A 12,225-nucleotide genomic window follows, 5' to 3' on the forward strand; every position below is an offset into this window, starting at 1 on the left:
TGGATGGAACGCCTTAACACACAGATGATACAATATAAGCAAGACCTAATTGCTTTTAAAAAGGAGAAACTACATAAGGTACAAATGGACTACGAACAGCGGAGAGTCTATACATGGGCGTCAAATACCAATTCTAATACAGGTCGCCCTAACCATTACAGACAGCGAAGACAACGACCTTACTACAGAGATACGGATGGATCCAGTACTTCAGTAAGTGAAGGAGAAACACCCACACCAACTACCTCCGCGAATATCCACCCTTTGGGGGTACAAACGAGATCAGCGGCTCGCCCAAGAGGAAGAGAAGGACGAGGCGGGCGTGGCAGACAGAAAGGATCCACAAACAAAAGGCCTCCACGTCGTTAAGCGATCTAGTATTTAACCTTTCAGACGTGGCATTAACGAAAGATGAGAATAAAATCTTATCTAAGGGACTTTCTTTCGTTCCAACCACGCATATGGACTCATTTGAATGGAAAGTCAGCATGTATAAGCTCAATCGGACACTGAGGCTAAAGGATCATTTTAGTAAGTCATCCATACAGACGTCTAAGAATGTAACAACAGATATACCTAGTAAAGTTAGGGATTTGATGCCTAGATCAAAATTTGATCCCACTACACAAAATTCATCAATAAGAACTTTCTCCCGCTTATTAGAAGCGGAGGGATATAAAGAAATTAATACACCTAGCTATGCCAATAATTTGAGCAGGGATGAGATGGCAGCTGTAAAATCATTGGCAGCACGTAATGATATTATTCACCCCGCCGATAAGGGTGGGGCGATAGTTGTAATGAATTTAATTGACTATAGGGCAGAGTGTGATAGACAGCTGTTGGATGTCTGTACCTATGACCTATTGCCCAGTGATCCTACTAAACAGTTTAAGTTAGAAATTGATGCTATCTTGAAAAAGGCTGTGGTAGAAGGTAATATTTCCGATGAGCTAAGTAAAGCATTGATGGTTGAATGCCCTATTGTACCCTTGTTTTATGTGGTCCCCAAAATCCACAAGAGCCTGCAATCCCCCCCCGGTCGCCCTATAGTGTCCGGTAGGGGATCATTATATCAGATCATATCGGTGTACTTAGATTCTTACCTGAACCCATGTATCAAACAGATTCCCTCGTATATACAGGACACCACAGCTTTACTAAAAAAATTGGACACCATTGATACAACATCTAGCACTGTAACATTATGCAGTGCGGATGTGACTAGCCTCTACACCTGCATCCCTCATGATGCAGGTGTGGAGGCAGTCAGACAGTTGATTGTGGATAATCCATCATATATGGGTCCACCTATAGAATTTTTTCTGAAACTTTTGTGGCTAGTACTTACACGAAACTACTTTCTACATGATGGGAGATTTTACCTCCAGAAGGCGGGGTGTGCGATGGGGTCCTCTGTGGCCCCATCGTACGCCAACACCTTCATGCACGCTATTGAGCAAAAACTGTTTTGGAGGGGCAACATCAGGAACCCTGAAATATGTCTATATGTGCGATTTATAGATGACTTGCTTATTGTGTGGTCAGGGTCACAATCCTCATTGCAGGAGTTATTGGATGATCATAATAGAACTGACAGTACTGCAAAACTGACGCATGAGATTAGTGATAATACCATTCACTTCTTGGATGTTAATATAGCGATAAAAGATATGAAAATCAGTACATCTTTATATGTGAAGCAAACAGACAGGAACACTATCCTGAGGAATGACAGCTTTCATCCGCTATCATTAAGAAATAACCTGCCACATTCACAGTTATTAAGAGCAAGAAGAATCACATCAGAACCGTCAGCATTAGTCCCCACATTGAGTAATATGGTAAATAAATTCATTGATCGTGGATATAACAAAAAATTATTGGAACAAACTAAAAATAGGGTATTAAACACCCCACGAGAAGATACCCTGCGGTATGTAGAGAAACACAATCTGTTAAGGGTAAACACCAGTACCATTCCATGGGTGACACAATTTACAGCCAAAAGTCCAGCTCTGACTTATAAAGCAAAGAAATGGTGGCCGATGGTCAGAACTGATAAAGACTTACCACTATTGGAACAATCAAAATTAATGCCTAGCTTCACAAGAGGTAGAAATCTCAAAGACCGACTTGTCAAGCTAGACATTACAGATATGGGCAAGAAACAGCCAGAACACTTTCTAACTAGAAGGAATGGCTGCTATAAATGCCTGGGTTGTGTAACATGCAGGGCACTCCTAGCGGGAAGTACTTTTGGACATCCCCACACAGGTAAAAGATTCTCCATCAGATATGCGTTAACTTGCAGTACCATGTTTGTCGTGTATATGCTAACCTGCCCTTGCGGGTTGGCATATATAGGTAAGACCCAGCGACAATTTAAAGAACGCATGGCCCAAAACAGAACTGCAATCAGACAGGCATTAGAAACAGGAAAAAGCAAACAACCTGTAGCTAGACATTGTATACAGGCAAGACACAGTGTCGCTAGCATTCGTGCTATTATTATAGACCATATCCCGTTTAAAATACGAGGGGGTAATCGGGCTAAGTTGCTCCTACAAAAAGAATGTTGGTGGATACATACCCTAGACACAATATCACCAAAAGGTCTAAATGAATCAGTGGGACTACAATGTTTCCTATGAGTTAACCATGGCAAGCAACAGTGTAGCATTCTTGGGTAGCCTATCTTATAATGAAACAATTGTAACAGCTTTAGAATCATCAGATATGTTCAGTTTCTTATATGGTAGAGATATAGCGTATTACAATGTTATGATCTAGTAACTACATTTACATAGCATAATATATTAGTAGTAATAATGCTACTTGTAATATGTGCAACGAAGATTGAAATAATGTGGTATATATGTGTATGTATTTGGGTTTTGTGAAACTCGGAAGGTTGCTAGGCGACCGGGACTCTCTCGCCGGTGGACGCGGCGCGCTGATGTCACGGATCTCGCGACACTGAGTTCAGACGCGGGCTCCGTGAATCGGGCGGGCGGCGCCGGCTGGGTGAGTACACCTGCTGCTAGTTTCTGTTAATTGGTGTAGGTATTTATATGTTTGTATTGTGCACTGTTGTATTCAAGCTGTCCCTGACGACGGGGGATTGTCCCCGAAACGTAGGACCCTAATAAAGGCCATTTTTATTCAAGCTCTGCAGTCTGGTGAGTGCCGCTTAGATTTCGCTTCTACAAATAGCCTATATGGCTTAAGAAGGCACCACAGCAAGTAAACGTGTTTTAACCAAGGGAGTGCCGGACGAGTGGAGTCGATATATATATATATATATATATATATATATATATAGTGTAAATATTATAGACCTGGCGCTTAGTGGTGGGGGAGGGGAGCTGCTGTGCACTCTGAAAATTCTAGCACAAGGTGCAAGGTGCTACTGGGCCTGGGGTCGGTGTTCTATAAATGCACTAGGTTGGGCTCATAAAGAGTTAAGGGCCTAATTCATTAAGGATTGGAAGGCTAATTAGCAGAATCCACAATCCTTTGACCACATGCTGGTTGCCGCCCATTACTGGGCAAGGCCACCCAGCATGCTGACCGGAGCCTCCCCCTATTGAACAAGCAGAAATTGCGAACGCATTGCAATTTCTGCTTGTTAGTAGAAACTAATGAAACTTCCTGCTGGCGCAGGAGGCCTGCCGCCATCTTCCCAATCACAGCGGCTGCGTGTGACATCATGCCCATGACACGCCCCCGTTTGGCTGCCTCCGCCCCCCCATTTGCACCACAACGATCCGCCTCCTCCTGGGAAATGGAGCGTTGCCCGCCCCGTGACCGCATCTTCATGATTGACAGGCAAAGGCGATCGCATTTTCTGCGGCCCCCAGGATGGGCGCTGCGCATGGGCCTGCATCTTTTTATCAATATATGCGGCTGGATCGATTACTGCGATCCAACCTGAATTAGGCCCCACAGGAAGCGGTTACAAGACCGCTAGTCGGGATCCCGGAGGTCACAATGCCGATGCTATAATCCCGACTAGCGGTGAAATACCAACGCCAACTATTTTCCCTCTGTGGGTGTCCACGGCACCCAGAGGGGGAGAATATAACTTTTATTGAGCACAGCGAGCCACCGCGCCAGCAGCATTGCGAGTGCATCGCCTGCAGCATTGTGAGTGCATTGAGCCCGCACGGGGTTTTCTAGCGCTCGTCCCGCTGCCGGCATCCTGGTGGCCAGGATGCCGCTGTCGGTATACTGACAGCCAGCATCCTGGCCACCAATATTTCTTACTGAAATCATATACACCACAAATACATACCTCCCAACATGACCCTCTCCAAGAGGGACAAAATGCTCTGCTCCTGGACTTCCATCTCAGTGTATGATTGCCGGCACCTGTGGTGAACAGGATAATGGATAAGAAAGGTGTTTCACCACAGGTTATGGCAAGAATGCATTAAGAAAGAAGTCCAGGAGCAGAGCATTCTGTCCCTCCTGGAGAGGGTCATGTTGGGAGGTATGCAAATATAAACTTCCTTTCATGTACAAATGAAAGCAAAAAGTAATGAAACATTGGGCGTAATTCCAAGTTTATCGCAGCAGGAATTTTGTTAGCAGTTGGGCAAAACCATGTGCACTGCAGGGGAGGCAGATATAACATGTGCTGAAAGAGTTAGATTTGGGTGGGTTATTTTATTTCTGTGCAGGGTAAATACTGGCTGCTTTATTTTTACACTGCAAATTAGATTGCAAATTGAACACACCACACCCAAAATGTTGACATTTTGACCCGTCGACCTAACATGTCGACCTAGAAACCCTGTCAACCTAGAATCCCTGTCGACCTAGTTACTGTCAACCAATAGTGGTTGACCTAGACACTGTCGACCTAAGTGTGGTCGACCCTTCATACCACACCCAGACCGGATATCTGCTGCTACAGCAGACCCTGTTTTATACAATACCTGTAATTACAGTAACTTAAAGTACTGTACAGTAATCTACTGTACTGTACATTATTTACAGTTCCTGAGGGTCTGCAGGCATCTGGGGGTCCTCACAAGGTCACTCCACCTCCTCTGGAGTGACTTTACCGTCCTGCGACTTTTGTATTCTGCAAGGATTGCCCTGCTGGCCCACCAGTACACCCTCAGCTTCTCCTCATTGCTGCCGAGAGCTCGGTCCCGCCAGCGAATGAAGAGTAGCAGTTCTCCCATGGAATACGGTTTGTCATGGTGTGCTGCCATTATCCCCACTTAATACAGCGCCAGAGACGTGCGTCAGAGAGGTGCGTTCGAGACGTGCGTCCCAGGTTGTTCTGAACTGGTTTATACTGTAGAGTATTGTGTGCAACGGCAGACAGTTACAGTAGTTATGGAAACTGTTGTTTTCCTGTGCACATAATCATATTCAAACTTCCCGTTGGTTTTGATTATTCCGTAACGGCTACGGGATTTGGATGCTCATACTCTACAATACAGTACAGTGTCTCCCTAACGTCAATGGACCATAGTTTGTAACACATTCTATAACTGTGGCTGTAACATGATTTGTGTCTGTATACACTATCTGTATACACTGTCTGTGAAATGAGCAGTCTCCCAGGGGAGGGGGAAGGGGAAAGGGGGAGGTGGTTCAAAGACACTGCAGATACTGTATGTCTTTGAACACAGTATTTAGAAACCACCTCTCTACTACCCCCTCCCCTGGGAGACTGCTCATTTCACAGACCGGGAGGGAGGTCACTCAGGTTACAAAAAATTGACAGCACAGTACTATACAGTTTGTAAATGAAGAGCTGATAAGAAGTGCAGTCGCTTTGATAGAGACACAAGATCTTGTGTAAATGTTAGCAGCGATCCCTTCTCATACAGTACAGCACAGATTCTCTAACGTCAATGAACTACAGTATTGCTCGAACAGTTAGTTGCGTCTGCATACACTATATTATATTTATTGATATGTCTACGGTACCTCATTGCCGCTATTTTAGATAGCGTAAGGAGACACTCCTGCAGCTTTGTTCTGATATATGTAAAACCTGTGTGCACACTTCTATTGAATGTGAATGTATATTACTATAGATTAAAAGACATTTTTTTATAAAGTGTCAGGAAAAAAACATGCACTCGCACTTTGGGAATTGAGCCTGGGACTCTAAGCATGTGAAGCTGGACACTTCACCAATTGGCTACGATGCCTCATGACATGTATATAAGCTCGAGTAAATGTAAGCATTGATCCCTTCCCAGTGGTTTGTGATTATGGCGGGGCTACGGGACTTGGACGCTCCTACTGTACAATATAGAGAATATCCCTAATGTCAATGGACCATAGTTTTAACATGTTCTATGGCTTTGGCTCTAACATGATTTGCTTCTGTATACACAATTTACATTAATCGTTCATTCTACGGGAATTATAAACTCACAAAACACTTACGTCATAAGAACCTTTGTTTTACATGTTCGCTTGCATATGTATACACTATTAAAATTGATTGATTTATTGGTTCATTTTTTTGGGGTGAATGAATGAATAAATAATTTCTGCAGACCAGAGAATGAATAATTTCTGCAGAACACGGTAGTCAACACCTCCTTCCACCCCCATACCACTTCCCCCCCTGGAAGCCTGCTCATTTCATAGACAGGGAGGCAGGTCAGATTAAAATAAATGTACAACACAGTACTGTATGTAAATGAAGATCAGATAGAGAACTGCAGTCGCTTTGATAGAGACAAGAGCTCATGTTTACTGTAAATATTAGCAGTGATCCCTTCTCATTGGTTTTGCTTACTGTATGCTGTGCTATAGGACTTGGACGCTCACACACAGTACTGCACAGACTCTCTATCATCAATGAACTACAGTCTACGGAACCTCATTGCCACTGTGTATTTTAGATAGCGGAATGAGATGCTCATGAATCATTGCCCTGATTTATGTAAAACCTGTGTGCATGTTTCTATTGAATGTTAAGGTATATTACAATAGATAACAAAAATAATAATAAAGTGTCAGAAAAAAAAATATGAACTCACACTTTGGGAATTGAACCCGGGACTCAAAGCATGTGAAGCTGAAAACTTCACCACTTGGCTACGACGCCTCATGACATGTACATAAGCTCAAGAGTAAATGTAAGCAGTGATCCCTTCCCATTGGTTTGTGATTATGGCAGGGCTATGGGACTTGGATGCTTATACTGTACAATACAGTATATCCCTAACGTCAATGGACCATTGTTTGTAACACGTTCTATAGCTGTAGATCTAACATGTTCATTTGCATGTATATTTTAACTAGTGTATCAAGACGCTCCTTCAGCATTGCCCTGATTCTTGCAAAACTGATGCCGTCGCTCTCTCCAAAGCTGTGGGCTTCCATGAGGTGCTGGGTCACAAGCGGCATCCATTTTGTGAACCCGCTCTGTGATTGAGTCTGGCCTGCTACTGTATGTGTACCGTACAGTGCATAGAGTTTGCTTATCCCCATAGCCGCTATGTATTTTAGATAGTGAAATGAGATGCTCATGCAGCGATGCCTTTATTTAAGTAAAACCTGTGTGCACACTTCTATTGAATGTGATGGTACAGTATATTACAATAGATTAAAAACATTTTTTTTTAATAAAGTGTCAGGAAAAAATAAACATGCACTTGGACACTCACATACAGTAACACGGCAATGGACAAGTGTTTTAACACGTTTGTGTCTGTATAAACTTTTTCTTTTATTGACTCTCTCCATCTGGCCATTGGTCTGTGTGTACAGTATACAGTACGTACATTAACATTACATTCGTCACTGACCATTTGCCAAAGCTTGTAGATCAATCCGCTGCTATTTGCTCTAAAGTACTGGATTAGTGGAGCTTTAGCCACCCAGTGATGGAGATGTGTATTGCATGCTGAGTATGTAGTCGTGTCTCAATGCGCCTGTCCGTGCATAAACTCAGCAACCTAAGCTATCACCTGGGTGCAACTAAATCTCTGTTTAGGTGGAGAAATGGCAAATATAAGGGCGGCTCCATCTGTAAAAATGACCCAAAACCCGACACTGCTTTCCTATTGGTCAAAACCTAGCACATATTATTTTTACATCACAGAGCTTTAGAAAAATCCACAGACAATTAGCGCCTCAGGAGTAACAGAAGCAAGAGCCATAGCCTGCATCCCCTGTGCAGACATAAAACACATAAAAACATACGTACAATTAACATATATAATTTTCAAATCTATGTATTTAAAATATAATATTCACTAAATTCACTAAATAAAATACCCACTAATATTCACTTACCCAGCAGCCATCCCTCAGGTATTTAGTCTGCCTTAAAATTATTACAGATGGATAATATACTAAAGATGAAATATGTAGTCATCATTATTATTTATTACCAGTTATTTATATAGCGAACACATATTCCGCAGTGCTTTACAGAAGAATACAGTCTTCGGCTAGTCACATCATTCCCTGCCCCAGTGGAGCTTACACTCTATATTTCCTACCACATGTACACAAGCATTACACTTAAACACTAAGGTTGTTTTTTGGAGGTGGGAGTCAATTAACATACCACTATATTTCTGGATTGTGGGAGGAACCTGGTGCACTAAGAGGAAACCCACACAAACACAGGGACATTATACAAATAGGGACATGGTGGGACAAATCAAGCATACATCATTTTTTGTTTTGCATCACACATCACTTGCACATTCATGGAATAGGCTTGGTGCCTATTGATGTAAAGATGAGCACTATTCCTAGGTAGTCTCAGCCTTATGTGGGTGCAGTCCATAGCTCCCAGGACATCAGGCATGCCTTCAAGATTATAGAAGGCTACCCTTAGTTCATGCCACTAGGACTACTGGCTAGGAAAACAGATGTAGGTTTTATAGGTTTAGTATGAAATACCTACAATCAAAATACTGACCATCAAATTCCCGACAACAATTTACCAACATTTAAAATACAGACAAGGTCAAAATACCAACAGTTAAAATGTCAACAGGTCAAATAGTCAACACGATTTTTTCATTGTTTTTTGTGTGTATGTTGACTTAGGTCGGCATGGACACCGTATAAGTGTACTGCGTCCCCTCGCTGCGCTCGGCACACTATTATTGTCCCCGTCCAGGTCCATTGGTATGGTAAAGTATGAACAATTCATTTTCAATAAAAAAATCATGAAAAACTCATGTCGACTTTTTGACCTGTCGACATTTTAACTTTTGGAATTTTGACTTGTCTGTATTTTAAATGTTGGTATTTTGACCATGTGTTCAGGGGGTGGTGATACCTTCTGCCACGGCTGCAATATACAGTGGGTCGTGTGCTTCTGATTACTATTAACTCTGGAGATTATCGATTCTCATTTCCAGGACATGATTATTGAGAATCCTGATTTCTGACCACGTATCTGTGGCTAAGTATTTTAACTGCCCAAGGTGAGAGTAAGTGACTCTCAGGCTAATTTAGCCAGAACTTGCAACGACATCTAATTTGTTCCATGTATATGTGTTGACAGAGCCAGACTGCCCATCTTGCACTTCTGGCACACAGAAAGCCGGGAAGGCCACAGCCTCCGGCTCTCTGGTCTGGCCGCTCCCCCGCCACCTCACCCGTATACATGGAAATGGAGGAGTGGCATGAGTCCATACCCCCCTGACTCGCAGCATGCCTCCTTGTGCCATGTCGCGCGCCCCCGCTCCCCATCCTTCCATCTCCATGGAAATGGGGGGGGGGGTGCTGTGAGTCCACGCCCGTCTGACTTTCGGCACGCCCCCATTGGTAGTGTCACCCTTTCACAGCGCACGCGACCCTTTCATGTGCGCACACCAAAGGCGCACGCATGCATGCACATGCCAGGGCCTATTTTCGACACCAGTTCATCCCTGCATGTTGATACTATTTTGGATCTGTGGATACCAATCACCATATTATCACATTCTCTCCTGCAAGTCTATTGACTGTGAGTACTCACATTTCATTATCTCTACAAGGCCATATCATACATTAAAGATAAACATTCCACACTGGTGTTTATCTATAAACTGAGACACATTGTTTCAAAGTTCCATCAAAGAAACACCCAGTTGATGTGCGGAGGAACTGTTGTTGTACATACAAAAAAACAACAAGAATATAATTTATTTCATTATTTTACAATACTGCGCTCTCATTTTCCAGTTTCATTTTCTTGATATACAGTATGCATAGCACCTTCCCAGAAACTGACTAAAGGCAGCTTGTGCAGGCCTGATACGGCATGTGACCGTGCAGTGTCTGGCTCAAGCTGAGTCTTGATGAGGTCATACAGCATCATTATGGTGAAATAATTAAAGTGGATAATCTGTATGACCTTGTCAGCCGATAATGCATTGAGATTTAATCACGCACGATAGAACCTAGGCCGTTGTTTTTTTTGTCATTTCTAAAACCAACCATTATTAAATCTCCATTTTCTATAGTTGACAATATGAAAACATTAATAGATGGGACAATGTTCTAAAGTATTCTAAAGCTGTTGGGGTTTTTTTGTTCAAGATTACATTGGTTTTGAGTTTAGTAAATCTCTAATTTGCCAAACGACAGGAAAGACAAATCGAACAAAAATCAGCTTTTAGTAAATTCACCCACAAGTCTCAACTGCAGATATACAAGTGTAGCAACGTTCATCCATCCTCGCGGAGCCGTGGGTGCGACTTAGCACACCAAACTGCAGCTTAGTACGTTGCCCGCGTATTCCTATGGGTGTGTGTAAATAGACACATGCACACGTCCTAGTCACAGATACACTTGTCGCACCTGGATTGCCGCAAATACGCCAAGCTGCAGGATGGATGAGCATGGCTACACCTGTAATTAGATTTATATAAATAAAGGAAAATTCCAAAGGCTTACAAATATGCAAAACAATGACTGCAAAGTAATATTTGTCAGTACTTTGTTGTCAACAAGACTTATAATTCTGTATTCACTTTCTGTCTTCCTTGAACAGAATATCAGTACCTGTATGTATAAGCCAGAGCAGGTCACTAGGTTTTGCCGTGTCTCTGTCTACAAAATAACGTGGAATGTGCTACAGATATTTAAAAAAGGAATAATGCATTTCAAACAGAATATTTGTTCCTGAATTGGTCATTGCTTATTCTATATGAAATTGAGATTGAGCAGTCTATTGGGTGTAGAATAGAAAGAAATATGTTGTGCTACCTCCAGAGAGTGATTGTTACTGTATGTTACAGATGGAATGAAAGAAGGTCAGTGTCCATCGCTATGTTTGGTAAGTGACACCGTAGGTCGCAGGTAGATATAATGCATTTCACTGCCCCCTCCATGTAGGGCCACTTATTTTATGTTAAGTATACATAGCTTTATATTATCTATGCAAGTCAAATCTCATTTCATGGTTTTTATCATATTTTTATACCTATCATTTCTTTTTTTGTTCTACAATTCTTCCTTTGTGAAGGATTTGCCTGCGGCAGAGAAGATCTGTATGTACCTCATATTCACATAAATGCAACAGAACACTTAGTCTAGGGGGAATGGGAGCCTGTTTTACAATGATGTATGCTATTATGCACACTGTAAAATGTCAAGTTGATGGATTGGTAATTCTATGATCAACATATTTCCAACATAAAATAGTTGTCATATCATCAGGAAAAATAGAACAAAAATGTTTTACTCCAAATAAAGAAATCAAATTACAAATCCTTTTTAAAGCAAGATCTAAATATAAAGATATAAGGAAGACAAATTAGAGGCTTCATTTATTGAAGGGAATGTAAGACAAACGTGATCTGAAGATGAAATTCTCAATAATATATTAATGACGGTGCTTCTGAACTTATATTAGCATCATATGTATAGCACTGTAGCACTTATTCTATCCATCCAATAATAATAATAATAATAATAATAATAATAATAATAATAGGGAATAGTAGGTGCCCCATCATAATGTATAAGAAAAACGTTCTAAAACCTAGATAAAATTTAACAATATTGCTAACCATAATGACAATCATCAAAATAAAAGGGCCCTTTTTAAAACAACTAACAAAGTTCATCTAATTAATAATGAAAAACATGTATTTAATAACTAATAAAGGATAATTAAAAAAAAAACATGCACATATTCGTAATATCAACTATGCCAATAGCTAATAAAGAACAGGTTGTTCTTGAACGTACTAAAGTAAGAGTTGGTAATGTTATTAAATTGTCCAT

The sequence above is a fragment of the Pseudophryne corroboree genome, chromosome 1 (assembly GCF_028390025.1).
Source record: "Pseudophryne corroboree isolate aPseCor3 chromosome 1, aPseCor3.hap2, whole genome shotgun sequence".
In the NCBI taxonomy this organism is placed as follows: Eukaryota; Metazoa; Chordata; class Amphibia; order Anura; family Myobatrachidae; genus Pseudophryne; species Pseudophryne corroboree.